The 13,959-nt window shown below is 38.2% G+C and overlaps 1 pseudogene; it reads right to left on the reverse strand.

Annotated features, from left to right (window-relative positions):
* Positions 1-4,055: 4,055 nt before the first annotated feature.
* LOC112446694 (lysozyme C, milk isozyme-like) lies at positions 4,056-13,711 on the reverse strand (annotated as a pseudogene).
* Between the last annotated feature and the right edge of the window lie 248 nt (positions 13,712-13,959).

Genomic DNA, 13,959 nt, shown 5'->3' on the forward strand with positions numbered 1-13,959 from the left:
TGGATAGCATCACTGACTCAATGAACATGAGTTTGGCTGAACTCCGGGAGTTGGTGATGGACAGGGAGGCCTGGTGTGCTGCGATTCATGGGGTCGTGAAGAGTCGGACATGACTGAGAGACTGAATTGAACTGAGGCTCTCATTAAACATTCCGTATCACTTTAGTTATTCCTTGTGAAGCAATTTCAGTTAAAATCTAGATAATTGGTGCTTAAGTAGATTTCCACAGGTTTACCAATAAAAATATCTTTACAAACTTTTAATGTCGCTTTATAATGAGCAGTCTTCATCCTGACTATTACTCTATCTAAAAATATTGCAATGTTTTTGGAACTTAAGTTCTGAGGACTGCCCAGGAGTCCTGGCTCTATCATTAACTCATGTTAACTGCTACAGACTTCTTACCAACCTATGCTGCAGTATCTTTTGCTAAATGGATAACCTAATAAAATTATTATAGATGTAAATGAGTTTACACATGCATAGACTTAGATGATGCCAAATAGTAAGCACTCAATAAATCTGATATTACTATCAAATATTGAGTATAATGCTCTCATACAAGCAAAAGTGTACCTATCTTTTTAATTAACATTCCCAAATTGCTTTCCCAAAAGGTCTACTCACAAGCAATCATGAGAACACAGGTTTCACCACATCCATAACAGGCACAACTATGAAACATTTCTTTGCTTATCTGATACAAATATAACCACCCATTATTATCCGTTTTGCATTTTAATAATTACTAGCAAGGTCAAATACTTTCCCTTTCTATTTACTAGTCACCTCTTTTATCATCTGTCTGTCCATATCTTTTGTCCATTTATCAATTGCAGTTTAAAACTTTATTCTATTTTTTAAATTTTTTGTTTTAAAGGTATTAATCCTTTCTCATATTTTTTACAAATTTCTTTTCTTTTTTTTTTTTTTTTTTTGCCCTTTTGAAATGTGTAAGTTATACACATCTTGCAAAAATTTTTCTGGTCTTTCTTTCAATATAATTTCTTCTAACACCTCAAATTTAGAAAGTCTGCCTTAGCCAGGACAGACAATCATTTCTCTAACTTTTTTAACAGGTTAATAGATTTTAAAGAAACATTTAGGGACTCTCTTAGCAGTTCATTGGTTAAAACTGCATTTCCAATGCACGGGGCATGGGTTTGATCCCTGGTTGGGGAGTAAGATCCTGTATGCTATGTGGTGTGGTTAAAAAAAAAAAAAAAAAAAAAACCAAGAAAACCCAAAACAATTAACTATCATTCATAAAACTGGAATTTGTTTTGGTAAGTGCTATGAAGCACAATCTAAATGAAGTTTTCCTCCCCAAAGTTATCAATTTTGCCAATAGCATTTACGGAATTACTTTTTTGTTCCTTATGAACAGTAGTGTTTCCCAATCTTAAATTTAAGTAGATAACCAAGGATTGCCAAATAACAGAGAAATGCCTCTGGTATGAAAGATATAATCCAAAGTATAGGAAACATAGATAAGTCAACTAAAACCAAAAACAACCAAACTGTTATATTTCTATGCTGTGTGCTGTGCTTAGTCACTCAGTCATGTCCAACTCTGTGACCCCATGGAGTATAGCCCACCAGGCTCCCCTCTCCGTGGGGATTCTCCAGGCAAGTATACTGGAGTGGGCTGCCATGCCCTCCTCCAGGGGATCTTCCCAACCCAGGGATCGAACCCAGGTCTTCCATATTGCAGGCAGTTTCTTTACCATCCAGGCCCCCAGGGAAGCCCAAGAATACTGGAGTGGGTGGCCTATCCCTTCTCCAGGGGATCTTCCCTTTTAAGGAATTGAATTGGGGACTCCTGCATTGCAAGTGGATTCTTTACCAGCTGAGCTCCCAGGGAAGCCCTTATTATTGCTATATCCAAAATATAGTAAATATAGCCCATATTAATACTGTATACAAAATAAGAAATGGCAAACATGACGCAAGGAGAAAAGAGTATTCAAAAATGAAAAGGAGTTGTTGGAAATTAAAACTATGATAACAGAAATGAAAAAAAAACTCAGAGCAAGGTTAGACTAATGAAATTCTCGCTGCCTCTGAAGACCTGAGAGGAGATTTAAATGGAAGACATAGAGCAGTGGGGATTGCGAGGTACAAACTAGCATTTATGAAATAAACTGAGACTTCCTTGGCCGTCCAGTGGCTAGGACTCATCGCTTCTACAGCAGGGTGCCTGTGTTTGATCCCTGCTTTGGGAACTAAGATCTCACAAGCCATGCAGCACAGTCCAAATAAGTTACAAGGATATACTGTACCGTACAGGGAATATATCCAATATTTTATAATAAATAAATGAAATATAACCTATAAAAGTGTGAATCACTATGTCGTACACCTCAAACTTAGTAATATTATACATGAACCACACCTCAATAAAGAAAAAAGAGACCTGGAGTTTGGGAATTGAACTAATGATAGATACAAATAAAGGTAAGCCAATATAACAATTATGCAGTTACTGGCTCTAGGGAAAATAAAATCTTGCATAAGAAAAGAAAGTAATTGTATTTACGGCTATGTAAATACTGAGTATTGATCTTAAGAAGTATATGTAATTACATTGGAAGGATGCGTTTTAGGGAAAGGTGCCATATGTGATGAGATACAGGAGGAGGAAATAGAACTTAATCCTTAACTGCCGCTGTAGGAACCAACATCAGGAACAATACGAGCCTGATACATAAAACCATGGGAGAAAACGTAAAATTCTTTTTTTGTTTTTTTTGGGGGGTCATGTCTCACAGCTTCTGAGATCTCAGTTCCCAGGCACTGAAAGTACCGACCTAACAGGTAGGCCACCAGGGAACTTCCTAGGATTCTGTTTTGAATTAATTAAATTTCTTTATTGGCTGCACTGGGTCTTGGAGCTGCACAGGGGCTTTCTCTGGTTGCAGCAAGCGGGGACTACACTCTAGTTGTGCTCAGGCTTCTCATTTCAGTGGCTTCTCTTGCTGGAGAGCATGGGCTCTAGGGCGTGTGGGCTTCATGGTTGCAGCCCAGGGGCCCAGTAGTTGCAGTGCCTGCTGCCTAGGAACCCTAACATTAAGCTAAAAAAGCAGAACACTGTTGCACATGAAGAGGGAAAAATGGGGAGTTACATAAAGATCTTGTAGAACTATCTGACTGTAAACATTAACTTATAATCTCGTAAAAATTTTAAATGATTTAAAATATAATTTGTTTAATAGATGTATATTTAATTGAAAACATCTATGTATGAAAATATCTATGTATGATATTAGTCACTCATGATTATATCTTTTAGTAATTCCCATTGTGTCTGCTAAGTCTCTTCAGTCACATCCGACTCTGTGTGTTGCTATGGACTGTAGCCTGCCAGGCTCCTCTATCCATGAGATTCTCTGGATAGGATACTGGAGTAGGTTGCCATGCTCTCTTCCAGGGGATTTTCCCAATCCAGTGACTGAACCTGCATCTTTTACATCTCCTGCACTGGCAGACAGATTCACCTGGGAAGCTCTTCAGCAACTTCTAAAAAATATTTTTAAAGTCTCCTAAATACAAGTGATTGGAAAAGACTCTGATGCTGGGAAAGATTGAAGGCGGGAGAAGGGGATGACAGAGGATGAGATGGTTGCATGGCATCACTGACACGGTGGACATGAGTTTGAGTAGGCTCCAGGAATTGGTGATGAACAAGGAGGCCTGGCGTGCTGAAGTCCATGGGGTTGAAAAGTTGGACATGACTGAGTGACTGAACTGAACTGAACTGAACTGAAATACAAGTGGAAGAAATGTGCTCAGAGCTCAGCTATAATTAGTGCCACATGAAAGCCCAGTTTTAATCTGTAATATCACTCTGCATTTCAAGTAATATCCTGATGTGAAACTAAGCAACATCAGAATTGAGTTTCCTTTAAAAATGATGAAACTTTCATATTGGTTTTTACTTTGTTCTCTAAATAAGGGTGAAAATTTGGTTTGGGAACTTGATTGCATTAAAATAACAGGTATAAGTAACACGACAGTTATCAAAAACACTAAGCAAAATCTCCAACAAAATTGCTTTCTCTCTTAGGCCAACTTTTGCTAATCTCTGGTTGTTTCTTCAGTCAGTCATCGTTATGCATCAGTCCTGGTGCTTCTCAGATGTATCCTATCTCTGCATCTGAGCTCTTATTTTTCAAGCCTCTCTCCCCTACCTTGACTCATTCTTCGTGCACCTCTGGATATCCTGATACGAATAAACCCACATTCTTTCCTGTTGATTCATATCAAAATGGTCTCAGAATCCTGAAATCTGAGGATGCACCTGAGTTGGGCCCTCTGCTGTCCTCCAGGGAACTGGTCACATAGATTTTAGACCTGACTGTTGGGGCCACAGAAACTGCTATACTAGAAGTAAGTGAGATTGGAAAGTAAGAAAACTCTCAGAATGCCCAGTGTGGGGAAATATACTAAATCATTGGGGAGATTCATTAAACAGCTGATTTTTATTGACCGTATATCATGTTACAGGCACTGTTCTCGGTACTGGGAATGTGGGCATAAACAAGAGGAAAAACTTTCTGCCCTCCTTGCTGTAAAAACAGTGTCCCAGCATGGTATGTCAGAGATGAAACGCAGTAAAGATGTCCCGATGTGGAACAAGGGCTGACCGCCTGAAGGGTATCAAAGCCTGAATGGAGACCATCTATTCCATTGTGTGGCAGTGTTGGGAGACTGGTTACATACAGGCAAACTGATCAGGATACGCTTTAAGAATTTTAAGAAAAATAGGTACCTGCTTTCTGACTATATTACAAGGAAGTTATCAACATAAAAGAAAAGAAAAGAAAATCTACAATTAACCTTGTGTTATGGCATTGGGATTGGAGGTATTCTATGAACTCAATTTGAGTAGATAAAATTAGGCAAATACATACATCCTCTAGCTCTTTCCTTTGATGAGGCATGGGAACAGTGTCACTCTAGTGCCCATAACTGGTTTTTTTTTTAAACTGTTATCAACTGTGAGGGCTAAGAGCTTTTGGAGAAATAGCTGTTTCTGGGCTGAAGCAGCAAGAGAACAAGGTGAGCATTAGAACAGCTTGTGCCAGAAAACACAGAGAATGATGAGGTCATGTCACGATGACACAGAATCTAGCTTGCAGAGGCTCTCTGAAAGGAGAAAAATCAGGGACAATGTGAACATCAAAATAAATGATAGCAATGGATTGTGACTCATTATAATTGGAATCAAGTAGGAAGCCAGGGGTCCATACTGATACAATAAGTGCATGCAAAAATTGACATTTTGATGAGGAAGAAAATTTCTCAAATTTCTCAGAGGTCAAAGTACCTCTGCTGCTGCAGCTGCTAAGACGCTTCAATTGTGTCTGACTCTGTGCAACCCCATAGACGGCAGCCCACCAGGCTCCTCAGTCCCTGGGATTCTCCAGGCAAGAACACTGGAGTGGGTTGCCATTTCCTTCTCCAATGCTGGAAAGTGAAAGTGAAAGTGAAGTCGCTCAGTCGTGTCCGACTAGTAGCGACCCCATGGACTGCAGCCCACCAGGCTCCTGTGTCCATGGGATTTTCCAGTCCAGAGTGCTGGAGTGGGGTGCCATCGCCTTCTCCACAAAGTACCTCATCCTCTCCCAAGTACCTCACAATGGAGGTGACTTACAGACATCACCTTAATCAAATGATCACTGCGAACATCATCCGTAACAGAACATTCCAAAACTGCATGTCACCTGAAAGGACACAATGAGAAGAGGACAATATCACATCTGTGGCATCCCTGCCAGAGATGCATAACCTGATCTACTCCAGGGAACATCAGAAAAACCTTAGGCATTTTACACCATAGGTGGTTGAGGTCGTCAAAAGGATTAAGGTCATAAAAGTCATGGAAAAGATGATGAAGTGATCTAGACTGAAGGAAACTGGAAAACATAACAACCACATATGACATGTGATTCTGAATTAGACCTTTTAATTAAGAGTTTATTGTACAATTGATGAAATTGCACAGATCTGATGACCAGGTGGTCCTAATTTTGTCCGTGTTCATCTCATGATTTGGATGATGTTTTGAGGTTATGTAGGAGTTAAACACTGAAGGATTCGGAGCCATGGGCACCATGTTGGCAGTATATTCTCAAACTGTTCAGAAAACATAAAAGGTTGTACTGTATTTGCAAATTTGGGGAATGGTTGAGATTATTTCAGTCTCTTTAAAAAGTGGGAAAAACTATTCTTTTGAAAGTTATACTTCATCAAAAAGAATAAATAAAAGAATAAGTAAAACATGTATCACGTGGTTGCAGGTTTGAGCCCTGGGACACTCCAACACTTAAAAATCAATCAGCAGAGAAACAGCCAGCCTAGAAAGGCTGAGTAGGAACCTCTGTCAATGAGACAGAATATAAAGGAGGAGAGCTGAGAAAGAAAAACTTTTCAGAAATAGGAAGTGGTTCACTCTGTGCAATGCTACTGAGAGATCAGGTAGGATGAACAGAAAACAATTGATCTCTAGAACTGGCCCCAGTGCATCTTGGGAGGAGTCATGTTGGAGCTGTTTTCAGCTGAGTGAGGACAGAAGTCAGATTAAGAAGAGATGAAAAGACAAAGGGAGGTGAGAGCATGGACTGGGTGAATATAGATATCTCACCCCGGAAGTGTTACTGGAAAGGGAGCAGAGAATGACGTTGCAGTTGGAGGGTCATGTAGAGCCCCCGGAGAGTTCTGTGGAACAAGCCAGGTTACCAGGGCAGTATGGTGATGGACTGCATGTGGAGGCACTGCCACTGGCTGGAGCAGAGGCCCTGCATCCTAGTAATAAAGGGGAAGGAAGGGAAGGTGGGCCCAGGGAAAGACGCAAACTCTATTACGGTGGCCAGGAGGGTAAAACCTTGTATGAGTTGCTTCTGTTCTGTCAGTGTAAAATGAGGTTAGATCATCTAGTGAGTGCAGGTGCAGAAGGCCAGCGGTTGGGCATATGTGCTGGGACTTTGAAAAGAGAGAAGTAAATAGTGACAGTCAAAAAAAGAAAAAAAAAATTGGTGACTGTCATTTTGGTGAGTGGGGACACCTACATAGAAGGATTGCAGAGAAGTGACTAAGATGATGAGGCTGACTTGAGGGCCCATTTAAATTTATGTTTATGAACTTAAGATGAGGGGAATTCCTTGGTGGTTCCATGGTTAGACCCTAGAGAAGGAAATGGCAAGCCACTCCAGTATTCTTGCCTGGAGGATTCCACGGACATAGGAGTTGGGTGGGCTATAGTCCAGGGGGTTGCAAAGAGTGGACATGACTGAGAGACTAACACAAACGCCCATGGTTAGGACTCCATGCTTTCACTGTTCTGCTCCTTTTGACTGAACAGATGAAGGTTCACATGCCTACACAGGTGGGACTTTGCCTAAGATCAATTTGTTTAAAGATTCTCATTATATTTTTGTTGAATACTGGAGCGTACTTGTATCATTCAAGATTAAGTCTGGGTTATTTCTTTGATTAAGAACTGAATGTCCTAGAGATACATTTGATAATGAAGATTTTAGACAAATATTCACTAGCATTAGTTCTGTTAGCAAGCTGAAAAATGTTGTAGACCTAATACTAAATAATAAACACGTGAGGTAAACGTCAAGCCTCTTAGAAGAAAGATTGCATGCTCCTGATTCTATAAAAACATAATTTGTTTGAAGAGTTGTAGTGTAACCTTTTACTCAACTATTACTTCCTTAATATTAAAAAGAGACAAAATGAGCTGAAGTGAAAAATCCACTGTTACACTCCGCAGTCCTGAACATAACTCCTGAGATCTTGGTTTTGACACTTGTTTCTCCATACCACCCTGTAGAAAAAGATGAAACATATGGTAAGAAGGTTGAAACATATCTTCATTGTGTTATAGATACTTCAAATCCTTTGAGAGAACAAAATAGTTTATCAATACATGAAATACAAGTTATAGACAGTTGCAAGTATTGATGTTTAGCTGGAGATATGTATATCAAGGACTTCACATCTCCCCCAAGCCTTCACCAGGGCACAGAATGCTGAACACAAATGCTGAGTTCTGTGCAGTCCACAACAGCACTGCAAAGTGCAGTCCACATTTACTTAATTCCAAAACTAATTTCGAGATATGACAAGGTATTGGTAGTGTATGGAGAATCTTAAAGCCTCTAGAAATTCCCTAAAAAAAATGAGTAGTAAAAGAGTAAGATTCTGAATCTGGTAAAATATTGTTTCTATGTAATACACTGTTTAGCATAAATCTAAAGCTTCAGTTTTACCATGGTCTTTGGGAATATTCCCTCACTTCTCTCATCACAGCAAGATGAATCAGCTCTCCTGTTTAGTGCTTAACACATACTGTGGTCTATAACAGGAGCTAAAGACTAATAAGATTAGTCTTATTCTAAAGACTAATCTACACAGTGATGTAGGTCCATTATATTTCAAACACAAACATACAAAGAAATTCACAGAAGAGTGGTCAGATTTGTGGTGATCCAGAGTGGGGCTTGGGGGTGGGGTGAGGGCTGAGGAACTGGACAAAGGCAGTGGAAGGTACTACAGACGTCCAGTTATAAGACAATAGTAGGGATGTGATGTACAACAGACCTTCCCTGGTGGTTCAGTGGCAAAAGATTGCAGCTGCAGTGCAGGAGACCCAAGTTTGATCCCTGGGTCAGGAAGACCCGCTGGAGAAGTAACCTACTCCAGTATTCTTGCCTAGGAAATCCCATGGACAGAGGAACCTGGCAGGCTACAGTGCATGGGGTCCTGAAAGAACTGGACACGACTTAGCAACTAAACAACAACAATACAATATACAACATGATAAATATAATTAACACTGCTATATGTTATATGTATATAAAGGATGTTGAGAGTAAATTTTAAGACTTTTCATCCCACACAGAATTTTTTTCTTCTATTTCTCTAATTTTGTATCCATATGAGATAATCTGTGCTTACTAAACTTCTTGTGATAATCATTTCATGATGACTATAAATCAAATCACTATGCTGTACACCCTGAACTTTTATAGCGCTGTATGTCAATTACATCTCAGTAAAACTGGAAGGGAAAAAAAACATACCATGCTCTAACACCTTGTGGATCACTGAAACCTTCTTTGCACTTGCTACAGCTTGAGTGATGTCATCTTTCAGCAAAGCTGGAAAAGAAGTGATGAGAAGTGAAAACAATATAGAAATTTCATTTTAAGTTTAGGTTAAGTCAGCTTTCTCTTAGGCTGAGGAAAGAACAACTAATACTATTTTTTAAGAGTCCGTGTATCTGTGTGAATGTTGGAGGGAAACTCTTTCTTCATTCCATCTCCTTTGGTATGAAATAAAGCGTTCTGTTTCTCATTTACCAAAGTCAGTGGATGTTCAGGAACTATTAATTAATGTGATACAAGGGACTCTTTTTACTAGGCAGTGTAAAAACAAAACAAACAAGCAGAAACAGGTCTAGAGTTTTTTACTTAGCAATTCTAATGGAAATTTATCATAAAAAAATCATGGTATGTACCCAAAGATGTGTGTATAAGATGTTTCATAGCAGTTAATATAAAAGGAGAAAATGGAAACAGCCTAAGTGCTTAACCCTGAGAGATAGACTGAGGGACTCCCTGGTGGCCCAGTGGTTAAGAGTGCACCTTCCAGTGCAGGGGATGCTGGTTCAATCCCTGGTGGGGGAAGGAAGATGTCAAATGCTGCAGGGCAGCTAAGCCTGCACATCCCAACTGGAGAGAAGCCTGCCTGGCACAATGAAGATCCTGCCTGTGGCAACTGAGACTTCACATGGCCAAAAATAAACAAACAGATGTCAAAAAAGGAGTGGATTGATAAATTACAGAATATCTACACAGTATAACTCTATTCATCTTAAAAAATAATAAAGATGGGTATTTGTTAACAAAAATAGTTTGTGAAATAAAGAGCAAACTGTAAAGCTGTAAATTTAGTACAATTTCTTTTATGTTGAAGCACATTGCTTGTGGATACAAATGTGCATAATATAGCTTTAATTCATTTACATGAGTGATGTAGATTCTGAAAGAAGATATGGATACCAAAAGTTACCAGTGTTCATGCATCTCTTGGTAGTAAGAATTTCTATTCAAAGATCACAGGTTATTCTATAATGTAAAATATTTGTATAAAATAAATTAACTGGATACAAAATAATATTCTAAAGGCTAATCTTTTTATTAGGACTTTGAATATTTAAAAATATAACTATCAGTTTTGCAATATTTCTTCAATAGTTTATGCAGTAAAGATTCATATGTTATCTCTACTTTAAAAGGAACTCAGTAGAATATTTTTTCACCCCATTTACACAAATCTGTAAATTAGCCTGTTAGAATGATTATGCTTATATAGGCACAGGAGTTTTTGAAGATGCAAACCAAAGAATTTAGAAATGAAATGTCATAATGTTTCTAAATCAGTTTAAAATCACTCAGCAAACAATCCCATATATATGATATACATAAAAGAAGTAAATATGACAAAATGTAAATAACTGTAAAAGTACACGATGAGCATATTGATGTTTATTATGCTAATGTTTCTAATTTTCCAAATATTTAAAACATTTCACAATAAAAAGTAAAAGTTATATTTTAAAAAGACCACACATATTCCTCTTTTTTGGTTAACCACTAATACTTTTGTTTTTTAATAAAGGAGGGTACATTGAAAAACAACAAACAAACTCCCACACAACCAAATCATCCCTAAACCTCTACAAACAAGGAAAGTAGGAGGAATGACATTGTTCTTTACAAAGCACCAACATGTCCAGTTATGATGAAGTGATAGGTCACTCCAGAAACTCTTGTATGTTAGCAAACAGCAAAGTTTTATGATACCAGCTCTTTAATTTCTAACTTAAGGAATTATGAGGAGCAAAGTAAAGAGCTTCTAGAAATTAAGATGGAGTTTTTTTAGGTCCCTGATGAGCCCTTCAAGACCTTTTTATTTCTATTGAATCTTGACCTAAAGTATCGTTCCAGTTTTCCCATAAGATGATTATGGAAAAGCTTGACTAACCCAACAGGTATAACCAGGTGAGTCCTGTGCCATGACTCCACATTATCCTGTCTTACCACTGCAGGGTATACGACAGGCGTTAACTGCTCTTGGGGTTTTGCCATCATTACACCATCTACGGCTATTGATTTGAAATATCCCATAATCACTGCTTTTGTCTCCACGATTGTAGTTTGTAGCACATGTGTTGTAACTTCTTTCCCAACTGGCCAAACACACCCCTGAAAAAAAAAATTAGTAATAAACAGCAACACGACATAACTTATACTTCACAGCATAATTAGTTCTATTTAATTCTACTTTACTAACAACTTATTTTATAAGTATAAAGATGTGTTTTACTTGTAAAATATTTTAAAACTTTCGTGTTAAAGGGCCCTTAAGAGAATTCTTTTGTTAGCAAAACATTTGTTTATACCAATGAAACAAGTAACATATTTTAAAATATTAAAATAGATGTTTCCTCTATAGCTATTACCCTTCCCCTGCTCCCATCACTCATGTAAGAGTCAGCCTAGAATAGAAAAATCAACAGAGTTATTGAGTAGATTTTGTCATTAGCGGTATATGTGTGAAAGAAGATGCTTCAGTGGTGTCTGACTCTTTGCAACCCCATGGACTGTAGCCCACCAGGCTCTTCTGTCCATGGGATTTTCCACACAAGATTACTGGAGTGGGTGGCCATGCCCTCCTCTCAACCCAGGTCTCGAATCCATGTCTCTTGCATCTCCTGCATCAGCAGATGGTTTCTTTTTACTGAGCCATCTGGAAAGCCCTGTTAGTGGCATATGCATATGCTAATGGAAAAATACTTTTATTAGGAAAAAAAAATTTTTAAGTATTTTTTTCTGGGAGAAAAAAAAATTTCTTATGATACCTAAAGTTGAATTTGGATATCAAATTAGAATCCTGAAAAGAGTCATAGAATAGGGAAGACTATGTCATCCATCCATCCTTCTAGCCAGTTACTCATTCATTTAAAAATAGTTATGGAGGAGAAATGTCTGAATTCACTCTGAAAAATACAGAGATGACTGACAAATATGGACCAAAATACACAGTCACTTTTCCTTAGGACACATGTTGAATTTTGTGGGAGAAAATGAAAAATAATTCATCAACTAGAGTCAGAATAATAAAATGTCATTTCATACTGCATTTCAGGGATCCTTATATAGATATTGAGTGAGGGGAAATAGGTTCCTTTTGTCCCTGTTTTAAGAGTTCAATGAAATTAAAAAAAAACTTTGCCCAACATCATGGTAGGGGCACTAAAAATGAGAAAAACACTGCCTTACTCAGGCTTGCAGAACTCAAGTTCCAAACTGGAAATGGCTAAAGTCAAATACCAAGGGCTTGACAGGCATATCCCAGGTGCTAAAATATATCTTATAGTCAGCCTCCACATGCCAGCTGGCAAATTCAGTGGCTCTAGAGTATAGCGGTACCTGACATGCTTAGAATGGTATAGAATTTGACCCTCCCATGCCTCAGTCCTTCACCTGGTACATCTGATTCTAAAGGAACCATTGATGTTTTGACCACTGTGAATGTACAAAACCTCAAAGAAATAAGAAAAGTCCATTCACACAATATCCTTTATTATTCATCCTCTATTAGTATCTGTTCTACACCTGGCTCACAATTTGAAAGGAGGAATAGTTAACTTACACTTTGCCAGGCTGATGCCCTTATAGCCATCTAATCCAAGTCTTTTCAGAGTTCTGGCAAGCTCACACTTCTGAAATTTCTTGCCCTGAACAGTGACAGAAAGGAGGAGAAGCCCCAGATTAAGGAGAGCCTGCATGTTGACGGACAAACCAGATACCCAGGCTGGACTTGATATGTAAAATCTTTTCACTTCTCTCTTCTCTGACCAGTTTGGGGGCTCCACCCTTGGTGACATGTGGAAAGCAGGGCCTGTTTTTGGTCCACTGACCAAAGTTTTCTTCCTTATGTTTAAAGGAATATGCTGATATCCTAAGTATTAACTGGCAAGAAAATAATAAAATGAGATTGCTTAATGACCTTGTTCAGGAAGAACTGGAATTAGCACTATAGCCCAAAGAAGAACTTCCTCTTATTTTATTACAAATTTGAGTAACTATAAAAAAAAAGATTACTGAATGAATATTTTATCCAACTGAAAATGAACTCTAAAATGTCATTAAATTTCTTTATGTGCTTTCACTATGTTGTCTTTTCACGTAAAATTATTTTATATATATATTTTCCACAGAACAACATGACATACTGCCTGGTGTTCTGATAAGTATGCAGCACCACACCATGTTGTTCAAGCAGACTGCTCATGTGAACAACATTCCTAACTCCTTTCTGACAATGCCTTACTTCACATTTCCATGTTAGAACATAAAGGGTCATTGTAAAACAAAATAACTTAACAGTAAAACTTACAGAAGGATAACCATATATGCCACCCCAAAATCTTCCTTTTTGGCACAAGGATTATTTTGAGCTGAGGCAATTGAAAAGAAGCAAATCCAAGAAAAATTCTCTGCCCTCCCCCTAGTTTCCTAAAAGCAGAACATAAATTTGTGCAGATATTAGTCACCAACAACCCTTGACTCTTATCAGCCCCAAGACAGCACCAGAAGACTCAATAAAACAACCTTTATTGAGTATTAGTTTTTATATTTAATTAATTTTATTTTATTTTTAAACCTTACATAATTGTATTAGTTTTGCCAAATATCAAAATGAATCCACCACAGGTATACATGTGTTCCCCATCCTGAACCCTCCTCCCTCCTCCCTCCCCATACCATCCCTCTGGGTCGTCCCAGTGCACCAGCCCCAAGCATCCAGCATCGTGCATTGAACCTGGACTGGCATCTCGTTTCATACATGACATTTCACATGTTTCAATGCCATTC

Source organism: Bos taurus, chromosome 5 (assembly GCF_002263795.3).
Source record: "Bos taurus isolate L1 Dominette 01449 registration number 42190680 breed Hereford chromosome 5, ARS-UCD2.0, whole genome shotgun sequence".
NCBI lineage: Eukaryota > Metazoa > Chordata > Mammalia > Artiodactyla > Bovidae > Bos > Bos taurus.